Consider the following 24,569-nt stretch of genomic DNA (forward strand, 5'->3'; position numbering starts at 1 on the left):
TATGCCTGTTAGTTGTCTTTTTGATGGTTGGACTGTAAGACAAAGTAAGAGTTTGATGGAATTATTGGTTTGTTTTGTCAGGATCTATCAGACCTGCCACAATTTACTATCTTAGTTTTGTGAACTGTTTAATTTGTGTGACCTGTTTGAGATGGGCCTACAGTAATTCATCTTAATATGGATACAATGCTAAATAATAAATGTGCTACTCCAAGTAAAAAACATGATGCTCCTACTTACTGCAACATTAGTTAGCAGGCAGGCCTGCAGGTGTACAGCTGTATGCACTGTGCATATCAGGCTACTCAACAACAAGAGAGAAATTTGCCTGTGTGTATATTCACACCAAGCTGGCCTACCATAACTTCCCAACTCTGCACCTTATCCCATTAACTGCATGACAGTAGGCTATTAACAATATTCTGTAAAGACATTGTCAAAATCAACTTAAAGGGACAGTGTGGAACGTTTTCAGTTGTTTGTTAGCTATTTTAACATTTCCCATTCATAAATGTGGCCTCATTCATGTTTAATTACCACCACCACCAATTCGAAGCATCCCAGAGAATGTCTAATAGGAAGAGAATTGGCACTGTCTGGTTACTTCCGGTTTCTGGACTGGTTGCAGTTTCTCTTCAGATTTCACTTGAGGGTGCTCGCAGGCGAGGGCCTTAATATGCACTTCCAAGGGCGTAGGTTTGGTCTCAGCTTTGGTGGGGACACATTCACAACTCCTGTTGTCACGATACCAACATTATTGTTTCAATACCAATAGCAAGTGAAGAATCTTGATTTCGATACTATTGCGATTTTTTTAAATTTTATTTGGTTTGTGTGATTTGTGAGATCATTCACATCAGTGGCAATCATAGAATTTGATTGACCCTCCACACACATATACACACATAATAAGTGATGGTTGTCATATTTTGGAATTCATATAAACTATAAACTTATATTGTTAATTATTTATAGTATTTTATTATCTGCATGATTACTAATAGCTAAACATATTTAGCAATTTGAATACATCATATTGATATTTAAATGATTAGGCTACACTTGTCTTTAATATCATCACATTTGTGGTGTGTAAATCTAATTGAGTGCCTGTCACTTTAAGAGGAACGTGAACGCAATTAGCTTTCAGTCTCACGGTTTTCGCAATGTTCATTTCTATGAGTATGGAAATGCAACAGTTTATATTTTATTTATTTGTATTGTGCAGGCTACATTCACAAATACATTAGCCAAACAGAATATAGGAACAGGAAAATGTCTCGGATCCATTGTTTATTGCGACTGCAAGATTGGTAGGCTAGCCCAATTAGCCTAACTGTGTGTTTCCACACAGCGAAACACCTCGCGATTTTCGGCCAGCGAAATTTCGCCTCGGGGGCGTGACGGCGAAACCGCTAACCTTTTGACTGCAGTGTGTAGCCAGTGGTGGCAAGCGAGCTAATTAGGCTAATTAGCTAATTCAAACGTTTAAGTACTTAATGAAGATATCCAGGGGTCTTTATGACTCGACTAAGACTATGTTGCCTATAAACAACAATTCATGTTCATAGAAACAACAAGGTCAATAAGACATAATATATTTCATACCTGAGTTTGCATCGGGCCCCCAGCTGATGACATCTCCCTATTGCTTTGATGATTGGTCTGGACTTTGGTTGGGCTGTACTATCATTGCAGTATGGTGAATAAAGATCAACAGTCTTTGGAAAATCTTCTATCTACATTGTCTCCTTCGGACGCCTTGTTCCAGAGTGCTAAATTACTAAATAGTCAAGTGGTAATTGTTAAGTGAACAATTGAAAAAAGAGAGTGCAAGCTAGCATAGAACAGAAGCAGCCCATTCAAATGTATTCAGTGACACTAATAATCTGATTTTACATATTTAAAAACTGTTCTTTCATGCTGTATCCAGGGATCGTTAATGGGCCTAAAGGGGCCCCGAAGCCCAAGACACTGTGTGAAGTTGTAGGCTAATTTCTGTTTCATTTGTGTGACTTGTGTGAGATGTTTCATTTAGTGTTAGCTAAAACCATCTACAGACAGAAACACCAATGTCAATGATAAAGTTTGAGTTAAATAAGCAGCAGCAATAAGTAGCCTAAACTGCACAAATTAGACCTCACCTCTGCCTTGCAAAAACATTAACTTTATGGTTGTCTTTACTTAACATGATGCATATTTCACTTGACTATTACAATCAACTAATTTGTTTTAGTAAAAGTTTTTAAAGGTTCACAAAACACACAAACATTAGTAATAACCACCTAAAAGATTTATTAAAACTAAATCTGGGTTTAACTTTACAGTCTCATTTTGCAACTGTTGCAGCTGTCCCTTATGAAGTTCTTTGAGGTTGCCGGCAAAGAGGACAGTGAGAAATAAATGTAGCAGCAGCCAGAGAAAAAAATGTGACCGTCAAAGGCTACTATGGCCTGTGTGTTAATAAGGAACAGGATCAGACACATCTCACAACAATGTATTACCTTGGGACAGGGTCTTAGCAATATAGTTACAATCTGGCTAGCAGCTGCTGGCAATTAACGTAGCAACATGTGAGACATGTTTGCTATCCAAATGGGTAAGACTTAAGATATGTCTTTTGAAATATCTTTAATTATTTATATACTTGCATGCACACTAGTGATACATTTGGCTGAACTCGTGTGGCTTTGAATATATCTAACCCATATCATATACAGTAGTATTACATTACAAGATAATTAACTTTAATCTTGAAAATCTTGGTGGCAAATTACTGTGCATTTGTCTGTTCTATGTTTTAACAACATTTCTTGCATTGTCAGGCACCCATTGAGAAGCTTCTTTGCTGTTTTGTTTTGCACTTAAAGCATACCACAGTAAGAATAAATAATATTTTCAGTGTATTGTGTTCAGTGTAGTTTCACAGTTATTTACAGTGAATCTAATATTAGCAATTTAGGATTTATGTATACAGTAACTGCTGTTTTTGGAAGACGATGCCTGCAGTAAATACTTGAGGGACAGGGTTGAAAGCTGGCTGTAACTCATGTAACTCATGGCAATAAATTATCCCCTTGGATGAATCTTAACAAGCTGCTGACTTCAAAGTATCAACAATCTGTGAGCAATCCCAAACTTGGAGCATGTAAATGTCAAGGAGAGCAGCTGGAGAGCTAACAGCACAAACCCTTCAATCCACAAGCCTGAGAGTAACTGTGGGATTAACTCATCAGCTGTGGCATGTAGTTGTTCCATTCAGTAATGTTGTTACTATCATGACTCGGTACTGTATGAGCCACACAGGGATAAATACAGGACAAAAATGTTGTCATTCCCAGGTATTTTATATATATATAATGTATGATATAATTATTGTTTTGAAGGGAGCTGACTCAATGACTCATAGTAACTGTGGCTGTGTAACCAGAGTGACTGTTTATGCTTTTTCTGGTTTCCTATATTTGGGGGAATTGCCTTTAATTGACAGGATAATGGAGAGAAACCGGAAGTGAAGTAGGGGAGAGATGGGGGTGGGATTAGGAGATGACCCATTGAATTTGGTTGAGATTAGGGATGCACTGAATCCTGAATACCGAATCCATAATTTAAGATTTGGCTGTGTATGGCTGTGTTGTTGCGTTAACACTTTACTTGAAGGTATCTACATAAGAGTGACATGATGCAGTCATATGACATGACACAGTCATGAATGTGTCATAAACATTATAAACAAGTCATAAACGTTAACGACTTCTGTCATTAAGTGTTATTTGTTTTTTGTCATGACAAGTTGACGTTGGGTTATCTTGATTATGACAACTTGACATTAATCAAAGTGAATTTACCAGAAGTTGTCTTGGTCATGACAAGTTGACATTAAATTTGTTTGGGATGTCTTTGTAATGACAACTTGACATTAACCAGGGTGACATTACCAGAAAATGTTTTTGTCATGACAACTTGACATTAAATTTGTTTGGAGTGTCCTTTGTCATGACAATTTGACATTAAACACGCTCAATTTCCGCTCTGAGGTGCAGCTGTTCGCGGGTTCGAATCCGGCAGTGTGCTGAGTTTGGTCTTTGTGTTGTGTTGAATTGCACGGCTCGGCCCTGCACACAGCCGGATTCGAACCCGCGAACAGCTGCACCTCGGAGCGGAAGTCGAGCGCGTTGACAATTCAGCTAAATCCCCCAGGATGCTCGCGAAAAAAACAACAAGATATGGCAGCTAACTCATAGACGGCAGTTCAGGGTTTGTGCCCTTATATTTTGTAAAACGTAGCGAGATATAGGCACTATTAATCCAAAACTTTGGTTTGGTAACCAAATAATACTGCTGAGCTTGTGTAAGCTACAATTTAGTTTGACCAGACCTAACTATAGTAAACAACGTCTAAACGTCTCTCTTTAGCACCCCCGCTAGCTAGTTTGCACCTCAGAAACGTGCCTGGTTGGACGTTTGGCTGGGTTTGTGAAAACGTTCCCAGGGGAACATTTTGCTAATGGGACCAGGTTGGCTTTTTCATAGGCATGCTACTGTACGTTTATGACATAAAAAGTGTAATATGAACGCATTTCATCACAGCTGACAATTATGCAGAAACATTTTAAATGGAAATGCCGGCTGTTCGCGATTCAACTGATTCTTGAGCTCTCATTGGAGTGCTGACTTCTTTTTTCTGCACGTCTTTTTTAGATGGTGAACTTGAGCGAAGGAAAGCCCTTTAATTGGACGGGCAAGACTGACAAGAGGGCGGGCCTAGTGGCCAAGGCCATGAGTGACTGGCGCTTATTACTGTTTACACCTACAGTACCACCATCAGTTCTGTATGGGCTCTGTGGTGCAGAAAAGATGGATCAGAAGTGAGCAGGTTTCATCTAGTTCATTTATTCCAGAACACTGCACTATAAACTATATGGGTTTTAAAAATGTAGAAAGCTGTAGTGCAGAAAGAATTCTATCCTTAGCCCTGTCTTGGAAGAGGGTTTAACATATTTGAGGAGTCACCATAACGACACGCTAATAGAAAAAAATGGTTACCCTAAGGGTGACAAACATTTACATAGTGTCACACAGTTAAAGATAAATTAAGGAGACATTATTGCTTTTTCTTGTTTGTGATACCTACTTTGAGTAATGTGGAGTGTCCGTGAGTCCACACTGCTTCCAAGAAATGTCACACCACACCAGGAATAAAATGGCTGTACCCTGTACTTTTGGAATGTTGCCCTACATTTGACTACTTCTGTCACTAGCACTGGCAAAAAAGCCCTGGAGACATGCTGTGTATGTGTGTCGGGCATAAATAGAATAGTATTTGATAGGCATATTGATATCATGCAATTTATTTAAGAGAGCCTGTCAATCACTGGGAAACAAAATGTAGTGCATTTAATATTTACAAACCGCTGACATCTCGTTTACCACACACACACACCACACACACACACACCACACCACACGCACACACACACACACACACACACACCACACCACGCACACACACACACACACACACACCACACCACACACACACGCACGCACGCACGCACACACACACACACACACACACCACACCACACCACACCACACACACACACACACACACCACACCACACCACACACACGCACGCACACACACACACACACACACACACACACACACACACACACACACACACACCACACCACACCACACCACACCACACCACACCACACCACACACACACACACATACACACACACACACACATACCCAATCCCTTGGGTTGGGCATAAAAACACAGAGGGAAAGACAAATAGATGATGCATGTATGAAACTCTAATTATTATAAAGTATTAAAAATATTTATTTTTATTACAGTGATGCCATAGTATAGGTCAACTGAAGAATTTTATGTAGATATACTAAGAATATATCCATAAACAACATTGCTTAATGTGTCCCTTCTGGTGAAATTGTTTTACATTGTTTTACTGTTAAAAACTGCTAAAAATAGCCACACTTACCGTAAAGAGCATCTCAAGATATAAAATGCTATCACAAGGTTATTTCATTTTTAAAATGTGTATTCATCCCATAAATTGATCAGTTTAAAATACTCACAAAAATAATTTCCCAAAATAAAACAAAATCACAAAACAATTGGCCCTTGTTTTCAAGTAAACCATGTGTTTTGCTGTTGTACATGACAGTGAGGTTGAGGTTAATCTTTAAATATGTCAAACAACATCTGTCAAACACACCTTGCCTTATTGGTAATAAAATTTCGTTTGCACTGTGCTTGCATTGTGTTTGGCACTTCAGGGCCACCGTAGGATATGGTCAATATAAGGAGATGCAGGGGAGAGGGGAGGAATACAACGTGCCAGGGAGAGTTCCAGCACTCAGTAAGTCTACACTCTGCTCCCCCACTCACAGGGGGGGAAGCTCATATTAGGAACTGTCCCCTCTAAAACATGAAAGGGCTACACCAACTGATATTATTGCAATTGATGCTACATTACGTTGTCTACCGGTATGTTACATTTATTCATGTTGCAAAAAGTTTGACTTTGTACCTTTTATTTTTCTTAGACAATCTAAAAACTGTGGAAAATCTGTCTGATTTGAGGAGGAAAAGGTAATGCATCTAATTTATTTGAACATTTAAATGATTACAAAAACGAATTGCCTTCAAGTTAGCTAGAGTTAGTTAGAGTGAGATTTTGTGAAGTCATAGTGCGTGCGTGTTCAATTTTTTCCTAAACCTAATTTAAAAAATGTCTGTCCCCTGACTACTTTGCTATGTATAATCCCTGACTTATGTAAAAAGACAACAATTATTAAGTTATTAACTCAGCAATTCTAGGGGGGTAACTATAACTATCAGCAGATTTAAGGCATCTTGCTGTGAAAAAAGAAGCATGATTATCACATATAGTATGACCTGTGTTATTTGACTGAGGGGCCCCATTCAGATATCAGGGGTTAATAACATAATAATAACATAACATAATTTGACTGAGGGGCCCTATTAAGACATATCACATACTGTAACATATAGGGATGGAAATATTTTTTACACCTACCATTGTAGCTGGTGGATTCCAAAATCTACCAGCCACTCAACTTTTTCACCAGCCACTAGAGATACAGTATGAACATTTGATGAAAAATCATGACCAAAATGATCACGGTTATTGGTATTATTGTGATATGATTAAAATATGTTGACTTTTTTCTAAACCTACCATCAATGTTGGACAGAACTGATAACTGGCCTGTCCTTCATGCTCAGTAGCAACATAACTAAAGGTCAACAGAACAGCGCTAGTCTCATAAAAGTGGTGTGGCTCCCTTAAGACACAATCCATTGGAGTGAGTTCTGGAGCAATCCAACTTTATCGAACTCTATACTAGCCTACATCATCTACAGTACATTTTTACATCTACATTTTGCAGGTTGTCACACTGGGAATTCATTTGTTTCTACTGGCAACAAATTAAACATTAAGAATTAAACATTTTTACCCCAGAGCCAGTGGCCCTACAGAACAACAATGAATATGATGAGGTAGGTGTCAGCACACAGAGTACCCCTCCCCACTGTCACTGTAATTGGCACATCCTGTCAAAGACAACGGCCCTGGAATGTCACTCACCCTAACCCTTCAACAGCCAAGTTCTAACAGTTACATGCAGCCCAGATCTAAAGCTCTCACACCAGATCTAAAAGAGTTTAAAATAAGACTAAATATGTCCTTTTAAAAAATATGGCCCCTTCGGCTGTGGGCAGCCCAATAAATTGTCACTCCCCATCAGGATGGCAAACATCACATGCTTTATACTTCCAATGATTTGGAGTAGACAGACACCTCTCGTGTGTCCTTCTATTAAAAAAAACCCCCAGAGATCCAGACAACAGATCACAGAACTCAACGTATACAATGACAGCAACAGTGCTGCACAGTGCTGTCAGGCCTGAACTGATACCATAAATTGTTTCGAGACTCAACAGCCATCTGCAGTAGAAGCCTTCGCAATACATTTTTATCTACATCATTAACCAGTTTAAGGATGAATTTGGGGGGGTGTTGGGGGTCGAAGACATTGTAAGGCACTGCATATCAGTGGGGCTTGTTCAAATGGGTGTCCCACCAAAAGATTTCTCAATTTGAAAAAATAAGTCAACCAGGTTTTATTTGTTAATATAGGCCCATTCTGAAAGATCTTCAAGACTCCCTAAAAGTCTGATCCTAGAACTGCCACTGCAGAGCATGTATGCCTGCTGTCAAAGCCTGAAAAGCAAAGAAAACAGAAACCATCTGCATGCTGAAACAGATATATCATCATGCAACTTTTGGAGGAAACCAATATCTTGGAGAAAGGGGTGTATGCCTTAATGAAATAAGATATGACACAATAACAATAACTATGTTTGAAATAATGATATTTTAAAATAATCAACAAAGATGGCAGTATATAGTAATTAAAAGAGCATTTTAAAAAGTTGAAGTATTAAAGATCTGTGTGGGTACATGCCCAGTTAATTTCAATGGCACTACGCCTTATACGGCAATAGCATTTAATCTCACCAAGATTTATATTTTGATGGCCCAGCCACTGATTTTGCAACTGTTGCAGCTGTCAGAAATAAATATAGCAGCCACAGCAAAAATGTTGTTGTCAAAGCTGCCATGTTCAGATGTGTGTGTGTGAATAAGTAACTTGATCGGACACACTCCATATTACCTTGTATGGGACAGGGTCTTAGTGCGGAATTTACAATCGAGCTAGGAGCTGCTGGCAGTCAAAACGGGGCAGCTTTGCAATCCAAAGGGGTAAGTAAATGTCTTTTGAAATATCTTTAATTATTTATATACGTGCATGCACACTAGTGAAATCATTTGGCAGAGTCTGTGGGACATTTCAATAAGTACTTGTGTAGAGGTTGCTACACATTGAAAATATGACATTGAATTGATCTAATCCAGTAATGTGGCTTATATGATGAAGTCTTGTATCAAATTAATAACTTTCAAACTTTGTAATCTTAGTAGTCATATGTTTGTAGATTATTAAATTATTAATAAAATGGCTCAGAGAGCTACTAGGAGACTATTGTCAGTAATAACTTCAAACAGGTGCTCTTTTTAAGTGGGTGTAAGTTAAGTCAAACAAGGAAAATGCACTATGCTCAGAATGTTTGGTATGTTTAATTAAAGGCTTTTTCATACATTTTTGTTTCTTAATAGCAGTTGTAACAGCACAGTATTTCTTGTATTTTCCTGTATTTTAACAGGACAGTATTCTTGTATTTTCAGACCTCCATTTGATAATAATAATAATAATAATAATAATAATAATAATAATAATAATAAGTTTTATTTGTAGCACCTCTCATACACAGAATGCAGCTCAAAGTGCTTTACATTTGGAACATGTAACACAAAAATAAAAAAGAATCAGTCAATATCAGTCATTCCTCTTTGTTGATGTGGCCGTTTATTATCCAATCAGCAACATATCAGAATATAGAACATGTAACACAGTAATAGAAAAGAATCAGTCGTTCCTTTTTGTTGCTGTGGCAATTAATGATCCAATCAGCAACATATCAGAAATACTTTTATTGTAGTTTATAGGCTTTGCTAACAAATGCTTAGGCCCTGTTGATGTGGACTCTAAGTGGTTAGCCTTAGTATGTTCTTGTTCTTGTGTTGTGATTATATGACTTTATATACAGATGTTTAAGGAACACAATGACCGGAAGACTGGCAGCCTTAACCCTTAACCCCCTACAAGCATGCCATATGGCAACAGTGGCAAGGAGAAACTTCCATATTCCAGGAAGAAGAAGTCTGCATATTCTTCACATCTTAGAGATGCCTGACTGAGTTTTGATGCAGTAGCCTGTCAATGGTGGAGAACAACATCCTAGAGTTATTGGACTAGTGGATCCTTCTCTCACTTCGAACAGCTCTATTATAATTTTATATTTTTTCTTTTAGAATGGCACTGTGAACCTGTAACTTAGTTTTTGTATGCTCTCAAAGCTTTCCTACAGGATCTTTTTTAGATCATGGATATTTTCGTTCATAGTTTAGGAGGGCGGTATAGGGTCAATAGAAGTATAGCTGGGTCAGCCTTCAGAGTGAGGGCGATATACTCAAAGGAAGAGAAATTGCCAAAATTGACTCTAGTGCAACTATATTTGTTTGAGAAAATGGTGGCAATTCCACCCCCTCGTTTACCCTGTCTAGTTGAGTGGAAGAAATGATAATTTAGGGGACAGGTTTCAACAAGAACAGCTTTGCTGTCTGAAGTTAGCCAGGTTTCAACAAGAAACAGACATTCCAGATGCTGCTTTGTAAATTAGTTTTGTTTGACCAATAAAATATAACACTGTAAGAATAAACAATGATTTGGCTTGGTGAGACTCATAGGAAACAGGATTGTCACATTACAGCCCAATTTATATGTAAATAAGGTATTTCTAATCTAGAGGGGAACATTATTTTAGAAATGTGGGATCTATTTATAATGACTTATTTGGGAATATGATACTGCCAGTAGTAAATGCTTAGGGGGAGGGTTGATAGCTGGCTGTAACACTGGCAATACATAATTTACTTGGGAAGTCATAACAAGCTGCTGACAGAATGTCGACAACATGACAAGGAGAGAAGTTGTTGAGCACTGGCCAAACCCCATCCACAGTCATCTGCTTTTAAATGCAGTTTCTCCTCTTACACCCAAATGTTTCACCACCAGGGATTCAAAATCCCATGCCAGACCTATTTCATTAATTTTGTTATAATCCTTGATGTCCTTTGATCAAGTTTGTAACATTATTTCAGTTGGAAATGCCTTGGATAGCTTATTTCAAGCTATTCTAGCATTGTCTGAAAATCCTGGTAGAGGAGACGACTGCTTTTCTCATGAATATTTAATATGTAAATAAGCTTTGCTCTGATTGGTAGTCCGCAAAAAATAAGCGGACTACAGCATGTCGCCTGCCTGCAGCAGCAAGCAGGACAGTTGAGAGGTATCTATGGTTACAGATAACTCTTTACTACTCTCTCCCCTCGACTTCTCATGTAACTTATTACAGTCTATAAAACATCTGATTTATTCTATACAACCGATTTTGACAGCCAAACCCTTCTGTAATCGACATGTTAACTTTATTTAACTGCATGATCTTTATGAGAAAACTCCTCACTTGGAAAAGCTAACTATGGTTAGCTTCTGCACGCCTTGTGACACATTCGGCTATGAGACAGTTTGTAGTTTAATGTTTTTTGCTGGTAGCTGAGGCAACAGTCATATTTTAGAGATATAGCAGATAAAGTCCTCACGGAGACAACATACACGCCAATTTTATTGAAAGGAAACGAATGTGGGGACTCACAAGCAGTTATTTAGGCTAACTTTCGGAGGCAATATTTTTTTTTATTTTCGTAACCCCATTAATTCGCTCATAGGAATTTTTTCTGACAAACCGGAACAGGCAAAAATGCTAATCAAACACATACAAAATGAGGGTAGTGTCTACTAGAGCCCTCTTCATCCCGCTACCACCGAATATCTGGCCATTACCGCCTGCACCTGCAACGTGTGTGTTACACTCCGCCCGATCCTGCAATGTGTAGGCCTATGTCTACTCTCGCCTGCACCCGCAAAACTCTGAGACTTTATGCCCACACAGTAATAGAGATGCATTGATTTTGTGTCTCGTTTGAGATTCTTTTCCACATCATTTATTATTTAGCTGCCCGTTCCCGCTCGCAGCAAAGTTCAAACCGCCCGCTCCCGCGAGATTTGCGCTGGGTCCTGCGACCCAATTAGCCTGGGTGTTCCCATGCTGCCTTGCGCGCAATTTGATTCACGCTGCTAAGGCAGCCTGGAGACCATGGAGCAAATTTTCGCCTGAGATAGGGGACCAATCACAGAACAAGGGGGAAAGCAAGACGATGATGAGCTATGCACAGACGCATTTGATAGACATCCGTGGCACCCAATAAACGGATCTGGGCATTTTTTTCAAATACGAAAAAAATTTACGTTTGGTTCCCAGACCACGTCTCATTGAGAAGTGGTGGCGCTAGCCAGGCTACGACCCAATCCCAATGCAGCCCACTAATGTCTACCACACTAGGTCATGTAGTTACATATAACTCTTTTTAAATAGGATTTCCTTAGATAAAAGTACTTATGGCTGGTGGAGAGGTGGGCAACCTCCGTGATGGCACAACTCCAGGTTTCAATTTTTAAAAAAGCACTGAGTTGCAACTCTTGAACTTGAATTTCGTTGTCTTGATACTCTGTATTTTATGCAATGACAATAAAGCTTCTATCTATCTATCTATCTATCTATCAATACCAACTTTGATGCAAACCCCCTGCAGGACATGCAATGTAGATCTTATGTTTAGGCATAATAAACAGGTTCGCTGTCTTATTGCCTTTGCATTCAAAATTCTGTAAAAATTCTGTAAGTAGCAAGTGTGTTAGCACTAGCTAAATCTAGATTCTGTCAGAATTTCTGTGGGTGGTTACGAACCAACCAAGTGGGCAGGACCATGAATAATAATTAGGCAATGATTGGCACAATTTTTCTGCCTTTTCCTTTTATTGTCTATTCGGTTATTAAGTGATGAGCAATTATGCGATAATACATCTCTTTCCTGGTCCAACGGCTTTCAGAGTCGCTTGTTTTTTTTTTCATAGACAGCAAAAATAAATATTTTCCCCTCTATTCAAAGTAGCCTTTAAGAAAAGTGTCATCCTAGCCTACTACTCACTTGTTGCCTCAACCTAATAAAATCCTATTTTCTGTGGAAGCCTGAACATTACCCTTGATTTGTTCTAGCTGCACAGCTACAGTAATTACTCCGTTAAAGTTAAGCGATTTTGTTTTACTCTCACTAAAATGGGGGTGATGGTGACAAGGTTTAGGCTACAAGTTGCGAAAACCGGCTGGCTGCGCCAGTAAACTTTTTTTGACGAAAAAGCTGTTTGGCCTGTGACGTCGGACTTAACAACCGAATAAGGAGGTAAAGTGAAAACCAGCACCCCCATTGTTTGCATTCCAATCGAAGAGCAGCTCCAATGTTAAGACCTATTCTTCAAAAAAATATTATGAAGCCAAATCAAAGAAGTTATCCACCAAGAATATGTTTCAGTGTGTATACAGTAATAATCTACTAACTGTGAAAATGTCAGACCTTTTGTTTCATAAACGGACTACAACTAGAAGTCATGACTTTACCCTCTGACGTTATGCTGTAATCCAGATACATCGTACACCGCCTGCCCGCGTTGGAAAGTGTGAAATCTTCCAGCTGTCTCGCGACATTTCACCGAGACTCGCCCCCTGTTGGTCGTAATATCAACTGTCCCACTCGGGGCTCCCGAGAGTACACTGAGCAGAATGAGGATAACCGTACGACTTGACAAACAAAGATGGCTGCGCCCGGTGTTGTTACGGATCTCGATGGGATTCATGTTAACTGGGGATAAAAAATTAGCACGTCATCGTGAGCAGGTAGTTTTACCTAATTTACTGCATTATTACTTATTATATTTTATATTATATATTATTTAGATATTATGTTTGTGTTAGTCCAAAAGTCAAAGGGGACAGAGTCAGAGGACACTGTTAAAATTTGTGGGGAGGCAGGATAGGAGGGGGGATAGCCTAACATAGTCATACTCAATTCTAGTCAGAATTTGAGTCTGACACAGCTGATTGGGATGTGATTATGGGGTGTGTTTCAACCGACATTTGGGGGAAAAATGCACTGAGACTGATCTGAGGCTAATAGGAGACCACTTCCAGCTAGCTATTCCATTGAAGCCCGTTCATTTGGGCCACTTTGACATCAAATAATGTTGGAACTGAAGCATTTTAAGCCTTTATATGAACCTTTTCTATTTTCGGAGAAATAAAACATTGCGTCGTAACCTCTTAACTGACTTTACGGCTGAGTAATAAACTTTTTTCCAAAAGCAATGCTATCATGACCTAATTAACGTAATGAGCATGCGGCCAGAGAGGGTTAAAGTGTTGCACAGGAGCAAAATAACCGTATTCTCTGGATAGGAATGGAAGCATCGGACCACAACATTTCAAGTTTTGATGGATTGACAGTAGGCTATGAATGTGGCAAGTGCTGTTTATATAAAATCACATTTTTTAACTAGGACATTTAAGAAAAGTAAATGTAAAAGTAATGGTAACAAATTAAGGGCCTACATTGACCCAATCTCAGCCCATTTCAATCGCGGTTAACGTTATCCCTTTATTATGACCGCTGTGCAGCGAAGCGGCGGTCATAGGTTTAGTCAGATTATTATTTATTATTTCTTTTTTCTTTTTTGCATGGCCAATTTTCCGTCAAGGATTCCCGGGACAGTGAAAGACCGGGTGCACGAAACTTGGTGGGAATGTAGCTCCACAAGGATAGCATGGAACCATTGTTTTTCGTTTTGATCTGTAGCCCCCCCCGCTGGACTGGACCCCCAGAAAGGAGGGTAGGGCGGACACAGTTTTCTGTGAATATCTCAGAACCATAGTTAGGAGGACCACCTTTTTTGTATGTTGATCTTAACCCTCTAACCACCCATGTCGCAATATTGCGACAAGCGTCATTACTGAATAAAACAGACGATAGACGCAAGTACAGTGTAAAATCTCATTTGTACTCTTGACCACTAGTTGGTAGACACCCAGATCTTCGATTCAAGCTCAAGCTTTTTTTTCAAAGTTTTCAGGAAGCATGCGAAAAACACGCGAGAAACACACGAAGAAGACGTGCATTTCCTCCATAACGCGGAAGCGATGCGGGCCATAGTTTTGCTAGCCTAGAAATCCAGACGCACCCTAGCGGCAGCAAATTACATTTGCTTTCAGGGCTAGTCTAGCAACTCTCCGTTGGCTTGTGAGCTCGATTAATTAAATTAAATTAAATTAAACTTCTATCAGGCCAATAAAATCGTGTATAGAGTCGTTAGGCGGGCTTAACATAATGATTGATGGCAGAGTTGCAACGGTTTGGCTTGAATTCTCTGCTACTTGAAAACAAAGAAGATGGATGTTGCTGTTGGCCAACAGTGTGACACGAGTTAAGCTTGTTTTAAGATGGCAAAAGTTTGAACTAGCCAACTAACTCCGCTGGTGGGAAAACGCATGGGACTCAGCGCTGCCCTATTGCGTGCAGAGGGAATTTGAAAGACAACCAATTATCCCACCCCTCGGACTGAGCACTGCGAACGGTGAGTGCCCAGACCCTACATTTTAATGTGGGTCTGGCTCGTCAGGCTATAGTTTTGCAAAAATTGAAGCAGAAATACACCAAATGTTGAAAAAAAAATTCATATCTGCCTTTTGGAGAATATGATCGATCGTCTATTGACTGATAGTCACGGAGTGTCTGTGAATGGAGGTGCGTCTTTGCGACAGTGTCCACTAAGCATACCATGCTTATTTCGACCCTCTGCCCAACATAGCTGGAGGTGCCAGTGACAATAGTGATGATAGTGTCCGTAATGGACGTGGTATAGACAGCAGGGGTTGTAAAAATAGGGCTCTGAAGAACTTCAAAGTCACCCGCGATATGGAACTGATTTGACCAGGCTACTTTATTGTATAGTAGCATAGGGTTTGTGATTATAGTAATAGTTTACTATTGTTGGTTTACATGTGACTGTTTTCCTGTTCATTTGTTATGTCGGTGAAATGACAAAAAATGAAAGTAAAACTGCTCAAATATATTCAACATCTAGTATTTACTGAAATGTGCATAATTCACGGTGGTTACCATCCAGTGACGTCATAATATGCAAATTAGATAAGTAAATTTACCCCCTTCATAAACTTCTGTTCATACTCAATGATTTTCACATTTACAATAGGATCTCTGACCACTTGCAAGCCATGTCAACCCATTCCATAACCACTCATTTCATGTATAGCGCCACCTACACCGAACAAATATCAATCCCAATGTCCTATTGCAGTGACAGGGACACTGTACTGAAGGAGATGTTTTCCTTTGCATGAATGTTAAATTGAGGTCCTGATTCACCATGGTTGTTAAAGATCCCATGGCACTTATCGCAAAGAGTAGGTGGTTCCCTGATTTGCTTTATTTATGTACACATACATAAAGACACACACACACACACACACATACACACACACATAAAAACGCAGACACACACAAAGACATGTAAACACACACACACACTACACATGCACACACACACACACCCACACATACAAACACACCTACATACACAAACACACACACACACACACACACACACACACACACACACACACACACACACACACACACACCTACATACACAAACACACACACACACACACACACACACACACAAAACACACACAAAACACATATACACAAAAACAACCACGCACTCTGCACACACTCAATTACAAACACACAAAAAAGGAAGTAGGAAATGAACACAATTTGACAAGCGTGACTTATTTTTGTGGAAAAAATGTGCTGGACGCGCGGCGTCATATTTAGTACCGCTCTGCGGTACATCTACTTTATTTACAGATCTATGCTTGCAGATTGTGTCCCTTTTCATCATGATCGGAAACAACCACATGCCATGCTCTAAGCTACTTTAATGTCAAATAAAGAAAAAAAAACATCCTGTTCAAGTATTTTTGACTGATTTCTTGATCATTTTAGGATATACATGGCTTTGGACAAAAGCGCCTGCCAAATCCCATAACCATATACTGTACTGTACATTTGTAATTCTACAGAGGTACATAGCATAGCCCACTCGTAGGTGTAGTAGCCTACGACTGTGACAGACTGAGTGAGTAGACGGGCTTTGGTGAGGTTTAATTTTTTCGGTGCAGCTATCACAAGAGTTACAGCGTGTCCTAACATTAGTGATAAAATCCGGTTAATTCCATTGTATTCAATTAGAGTGTCCTGACTGCAAGCGACGCGAGCAGCGCGATGCAATGCAACGTTTTGGGAGAACTTTTGTCGGACGCCCCGTGTCTATTTCCATTTGTCGCTCGCGTTGCTCTGCTATTTTAAATGAGAAATATGACACAATAGAAGGGAATATTTAACGGATTCAGTGTAGACAGATAACATCGAATGCTACAAGATAGTCGCTTGCTCGGATCCGGTTAGGACACGCTGTTACACGATTTAGACTAAGTGCCTACGTCACATCTACATCCCCTGAGCCTGCGCAGAAAGCCTCATCGACCGACAGGAAACCGTTGAAATTTGCTTCACTCGTCTCTACTGATGTCTAGGTGATAACTCTGTCCATATCTTTTACTGTCTATGAATAGACCTAACCAATCAGAGCAACAAAGTAGCCTACTATGAATCCTGAACCAAAACATTATTCTTCTTGCTGTTTTAGTTTTAATTAGCTTTCCATCATTTTTTCAAATCATAGGTTATGTTGTGGCCTACAACAGACGTGACATCTTAATGTAAGCTAAAGCTTTTCTAGCGACAACTTTTTTGTGTAAACAAAATCAACCAAAGTGCGCTCAGGTGACGTGATAGACTAGGCACTGTTGCTCATCCTTGAATAAAGCCTGCATACAATTTAATTAGTCTGAACTGCTCTCGTTCGCATGGTTGTTTCTCAATGGAACATGTCCAGACCAAACTTCCCGACCTCAAATTGTGTGGGTGGGATTAAGTGGGCTGGCTCTCCAGGCTAGATCACTTAAGCCTCAAGGAAATGTTTTGAAAGTATTTATAAATGAGGTCAAGCATTGGTCTGAAACTAAGCACCATGTCGACCACACTAGTGTATATTTGGAAATGTCCTGTAGTTTTAGATTAGTAAGCATTTTCCAAAACAGGACCACAAAATATCCCAGTAGTGTTCTGAAGGTAGCTTAGTAAACTGAAAAAAGAGAAGGGATATATGCAGACAAGACTGCAAAATCACTAAGGTCAACTGCAACATCACCCTGATCATTATTCTAATATGCTCTATGTAACAGTTAAGCACTGAAATAAGTTCCCCCAGCATACCTGTCAAACGATAGTCTCAGTACTGGTCTGGGTCAGGCTAAATCCACATTTCGGGCATTAAATATTGTTATTGACATAGTTTTGAGGATGTGTGAGATTTGTTTGATGATCATAACATGTAATAATTATCAAATATGATGTGTATAGTGTGGGCAACATTGTAAAAGGGCTTAAAAATGAAAAGACATACATTTATTCAGATGTTTTGTTTTCCTTTTTATTAAGTTAAGGGCCCCGTAAAAAGTATTTTTACCTTAAAATTACTCTTTACGATTTACCAACATCATTTTGATAAACTCTTAATAGGGCAAACGGTACCTCTGCCACACTCTGAGCAGGTCTTAATAAACAGATATGTTGGGGTATAACACTGCCCCCTCCAGAATCAAAATGGAAAACAGCTGCTATGCTCTGAAATCTCTTTCTACAGACTGCTGTTGGTGCATTCCCTGTTCATACTCGGATACATTCTATTTATATTACAAATGTACTGTAAATACACGTATTCATACCTATATTCTAGTGCTCTTTTAGTGCCTTAATGCCTTCATACTGTAGACTCCAGTCAACTGTATATCTGTCTATACTGTTAATACTACACACTTTTTTACTACTCTTATAGGTTACTGTTAATACACTGCAGATATCCCTACTGTGAACCATGCCACTTGCTTAACTGTATACTAACTGTTCACACTGCACTATAATATGTTTATACTGCACTACCTGTCTACAGTGTTCACATTACACTTTTCTGCTTTTTTGCACTTCTGGTTAGACGCTAACTGCGTTTCGTTGTCTCCGTACTTGTAGGCTACTCTGCACAATGACAATAAAGTTGAATGTAATGTAATGTAATGTAATCTCTTCTAATCTAATCTGATCTAATCAAAAGACACACATTTAGTTTGTTTATTATTGCACTTCTCAGCTATAGGGGGACCCCAAGAGCAAATCTTTTTTAGTACTGGTCAAAAAATCACACCCATTCTTCTCTGTTAAATAGCTCCGGAATTATTTGTCACTAGCCTGGCTAGCGCCACCACTTCTCAATGAGACGTGGTCTGGGAACCAAACGTTCATTTTCTCGTATTTGAAAAAAATGCTCAGATCCGTTTATTGGGTGCCACGGATTTCTATCAAATGCGCCTGTGCATAGCTCATCATCGTCTTGCTTTCCCCCCTGTTCTGTGATTGGTTCCCTATCTCAGGCGAAAATTTGCTCCATGGTCTCCAGGCTGCCTTAGCAGCGTGAATCAAATCGCGCGCAAGGCAGCATGGGAACACCCAGGCTAATTTGTCACAGCAAATTTCTTGAATTTCCCCTGGAGATCAATAAAGTATCTATCTATTTATCTATCTATCTATCTATCTATCTATCTATCTATCTAGCGAGAGGAAACCCTTATCGCTTGACAGAGCAGAAGTGGGGCTTTCCACCTAGACGTATGATCAAGTATTCAAATTTAATCGTATTTACAGTCTATACTGCTCTGCATTCATCTGCGCACCCATTACTCACAAACCCATGATCGGATAGATATGGCACGCATGTCATGAAAGAGGAGTGACAGAGCTATCCATTGACCTAGCACATCCTTCTGGGTCAAAGGGATCATCACGTAAAAAAAAAAACAGACAAAGTGACAACAAAATAATAACTTCAGATAGCTCAACCTACCCAACGTTTTTGTATATTTCTCTATGGCAAAGCATGTTCATCATCCGACACTATTATGTTTTCCTCTATGACAAAGCATGTTCATAACCCTATTTTGAGATCCTAGCAAATCCCTGCATGGTATCCAATTCAAGGCTCACACTGCATCCCATTTTGTTCGACGAAGAAACACTTTTCTGTCTTTACTTTGTCATTACAATGCAGGAAAAAGTTGTTGTAAAGAATCGTCATGAGTGCACACACAGGCTACTGCACATGCTCAGGTCCAGTCAGGTCAGATCAGTTTGTTTCACAGATGTGGAGTGCAGAAAGGCCAAATACATTCAAAATGTAAGAATTGTATAACACGCTTTTTGTCTTTTTATTATTTAAAAATCAAAATCAATTCAATGCAAGTATTAAAACATTAAATGGTAGCCGATCTGGGTAGACTCGGCTGGAAAAACAATATACAGTACAGCATGTGTGAATGGCACTTACAATAACCAGGATAAATATTTATAACTAAAGGTAGTGAGAATGCCCTGAAAATAGAGCAGGCCTCATAGGGTTAAGTGCAAAATTGAATCCAACATATATGTAGATTTTTCTTGGCTGTATGTGCTTGATGGTGTTTTGAATTTTTGCTGGTGAATGCTATTATTTTAGGGATTTTTTTTATTCATATGAATAAAAAGTATTTTCCCTACTTTCTTGTTTTTAAGAAAGACTTTAATATTTACCTGAAATCCATAAAATGCATAGAAAAAACCAAAGCAGCTTAAAAACATCTTGGTTGAAGTAAACATGTTAATCTGTAATTCATGTTAATTTATTTATTATTATTGTATTGTATTTGTTTTGTATTGTATAACTTGATTCAATGTTAATAAAACATTAAAAAAAAAAAAAAAAAAAAAAAAAAAAAAAAAACACCGCTAGTTACAGTACCCAAATCCCATTCATTCTCAATGGAGCTGTGGTAGGCTAATGGCCATTTACATTTTACTGGGGGAAAAAAACCTTAGCACAATAAATAGATGTTTGTTGGTTATTTAAGTATTTAATGAGGTAAAATGCCCAGTTTGGGTTTCAACATTAAAACTCTCTTTTTCCTTGCTCCACTGTTGCGACGGTGCCATCTTTGTTGAAAGATTCAGAAGCTCACCGATGGTCATGTGATTCATTGCTAGCATTCTGATTTGATGATCTCAAAATGTTGCCCTTGTATTCAAATCGTTCAGATAGAAATTATGGCCAATCTAATTTGGCCAATCTCAATGGGAAAGTGTCGCTCAGCAACAATGCCCAAAAAGTTGCCCCGTGTACCTTTAGTTACTTATTTAACTACAGTGTATAGGGGACCAGACTTTCTATATGACATCTTGTAATTCAGCAATTTGCATTTTGTATTGTCTTCTGTGATATACATATATCCTGTATGGGTTCTGTATGTTGTACTCTCTGTACTGTATGTTCTGTCCAGGTTGGTTCTGTCTTCTGTCCTGAGCCTAACACCTAATCAAATTTCAGCATTGACTTGACTTGACTTGAAAACTCAGATGCCCTCCTGCTCACCTCAACTAGCCACAACAACCACATCACCACAGGCCTTCACAATCTCCACTGGCTTCCAGTCAAACAGAGGATCAAGATTTTTCCTGCATAGAAATAAATAGGGTCTTATGATATTACTAGAAATTAAAGAGAGAGAGAGAGAGAGAGATGAAGAGAGCTCTATTATTTAACATGTCTGGGGCACAACAAAACTTTTGGGAAAATGCTGCCATGTGTGTTTTGTGAAATGGAATGGAAGCACAACTACAGTTAGGTCACTGAAAACCAAAGGTGGACAAAGTATAGATGCACCTTGTCAAATATTACTCCAATACAAGTGAAAGTTGTTTAGTCAAAATTTTACTTGAGTTGAAGAACTTGAGTACTTGCTTTTAAAAATACTTAAGTATTCAAAAGTACAAGTATTTTTTACTTTTTAATGTATTGAAATGTAATGTTTATTTTGTCAGTAATAGGGTGGTCATCCTTGCTGGTCACTAGGACTTGAACAGACCTTCAGTTCCTTACATCCAACATCACCATTTTACCTATTTTCATAGCTTTGAAACTGTTAAAATGGATGCAATGCATTTTAAATCATTATCCATGCTCTATTCACAAATTTAAAACATTTGCCAAATGAAAAATAGTATAATCAATTATGAGTTTATGATGTAACGATCTAGCTATGTAGTGAATGTCAGGTGATTAATTTCATTCCAACTTCACCATGATCATGGAGGATGAAGAACCTGCTGTCACTATCAATACCACAGTTCAAATTGAACTACTGAAAAAATGATCTTGGGTCATTCTATGAAACCGGTGCCATTTGCGTCCAGAACATTTGATGAGATACAAAGATAACATGATGCACAAGATAATACTATTCTTTAAGCATTTCACGCTATTTTTAACCATTTTTCGCAAGTGCATGGCCATTTCCATGTGTCCGGATTGACCAACATGATATTTACATCTAAAATATCACCACATAAATGTTACATTTGTATCAAATGTTTGTTATTTTCAGAATGATACTTTCCTGGTGACATTAGACATACTTATTCAGAATAAAATCATGCTTTTTTTGGTAAATATTTAATGATTCTCTTGTGTCCTCTGGTTTGACTTAACACCACCCCGTCACATTAACTTGTTTTGTCTGTAAAAAGCATACTGTTAGTTTAAATGAAATCACAAATACAATTTTTTATAGTCTGCATGTAGAGCACCCAAGAAACTATGCAGAACAATCCTGGCATTCTCTATATTGTTTATTTGTTGTTTTCATTACTATGAAAGGATCTGTCAAGCTTAATCCTACCACCCCGTCACAAAAATTAGATTCCATTATAGTTTTAACGCTATTATTGCTAAGCAAATTACATATCTAATTGATGGCATGTATGCTAAGTAAATAACGCAAACAATATTAGATAACTACAGCCAATTTATCAAGGAATTTACCACCCCGTCACATTTATTATATTATATATTTATTTATATAAAAAAATGTACGTCTGAGGTGGGCAAATATGATTTTTTGGAGGGTGATCATGTCTTTAATGCTGGGGATAAATTGAAAAGAGGTTTACTTTTGATGAAAATGTGTTGACATTTTTATAGAGGAAAAGGCACCCGTTTCATAGAATGACCATCTTCAATATGATTCTATTATTGCATTTAAAGAATCACTTCAAATGTGCTTAATAGTAAAGAGTACCATATGCTCATATTTCAAATGTAGTAGAGTAAAAGTCACTAGTTTACAAAAATATTAATGCTCAAATTAGGTACAGATTCTCAGAAATTATATTTAAGTACAGTAATCAAGTATATGTAGATAGTTACTGTCCACCCCTGTAGAAAACAAAACAGGGTTTCATGACAGTTATACATGTAGTCATAAGAAGTCATAAGAAGAAGATGGATTCATATCTTCATTTAATACAGCATTTGGACAGCATTTAATAAACAATATTTAATTGCAGTTATTTTACCTACAAGCTATGATGGACAGAATTGATAATGGGCCTGTCCTCAATAAAAAAAAGTAAGCTTGTAAAATTATGAAGTTGCATAACTTGTATGTTAACCTCAGGGAACAAGATAAAATACTCTGTTCATCCATTCTATGACTCCTTTAATTTGATAAAGTTGCAGAATGTACATGGATTCCTTGATAAAAGAGTATTATATATATACTTACATATATATACTGGTAAAAGTATTTTTTGATTTCATGGAAAAGTAAATCTGTTAGAAGTTGTATGGTAAGAAGCTGGTAATACTATCCTTTTACAGTACAGTTTCATCCTACTTATTCAGCAAATAGTCATGTTTAACTTGTAATGTAATGTTGCAGAACATACATGGTCAAAGTTTGTATTGATTGCAGAAGAAATTAAATGTATCTTAAAATGACATGGCAAAACCCAGATAAGACCATGGAAACAATCAGGCTTAATTATGGCGAAGCTAGCGAAGCGGTCATATAATGATTGTCATTGTTTTTTTGTTTTTTTTCTTTTCCCGTCATCTACTTCCTGAATTTTTGGTCAACGATACCCGGGACACCGAAACACCGATGCACATGAAATTTGGTGGGTATGTAGCCCCACTAGACTTTTATGGAAAATGTTTGTTTCGTCCCCGGGGCCCCTCCCCGTCCTGGGCCCCCGAACCATAAAAAAAGCAGTTTTTCCTAAATAACTACCTGAACCGTGGCACTGAGGATGAAGAATCTTTTATGGTATGTTGGTCTCAAGGGCCCACATCAACCTGGCCCATAATCACTCATTTGTGATTTGCACCCCCCCCGGTAAAAAATGAAAATGCAATATCATTCTGCTTTAATCGCCCCTATCTTCAGTTAAGATGTTCAGAACTGCACCAAATTTTATGTGTATGATTGACCTGGCATTCTCTGGGGGTATGCCAAGTTTCGTAGAATTTCATCCATGGGGTTTCTAAAAAAATTTAGGTTATGTATACATTTAGTGACTGTACACTCATTGGCCTGTAGAAGGCGGTGCACACATATACACATGCACACACACACAGGTACGCACATACTATCGGTATTAGAAAGGCCGATACATAATTACAAATTCAGTAGGATTAAAAGAAAGCCAAATATTCATCATCATCATCATGGCTGCATTTCCAGTATTGGCGATAAGTAGTCGTTTGTCCACTAGATGGCGCATCGTTGCAGTGAGACGTAATTTTGTTGGAGTTAAAAGTTAAAAGTTAAAAGTGGGTTGGAAAAACAATGGACGCTTCCCACAAG

The 24,569-nt window shown here is 38.4% G+C and overlaps 1 long non-coding RNA gene across 1 annotated transcript; it reads left to right on the forward strand.

The window, feature by feature from the left end:
* The first annotated feature begins 6,373 nt into the window (after positions 1-6,373).
* LOC125304499 lies at positions 6,374-9,867 on the forward strand. Its single transcript, XR_007195253.1, has 4 exons — positions 6,374-6,396; positions 6,584-6,629; positions 8,755-8,829; positions 9,735-9,867. It is a non-coding gene; the product is annotated as an uncharacterized LOC125304499 (long non-coding RNA).
* Positions 9,868-24,569: the final 14,702 nt, after the last annotated feature.

Source organism: Alosa alosa, chromosome 12 (assembly GCF_017589495.1).
Source record: "Alosa alosa isolate M-15738 ecotype Scorff River chromosome 12, AALO_Geno_1.1, whole genome shotgun sequence".
Taxonomy (NCBI): Eukaryota; Metazoa; Chordata; class Actinopteri; order Clupeiformes; family Clupeidae; genus Alosa; species Alosa alosa.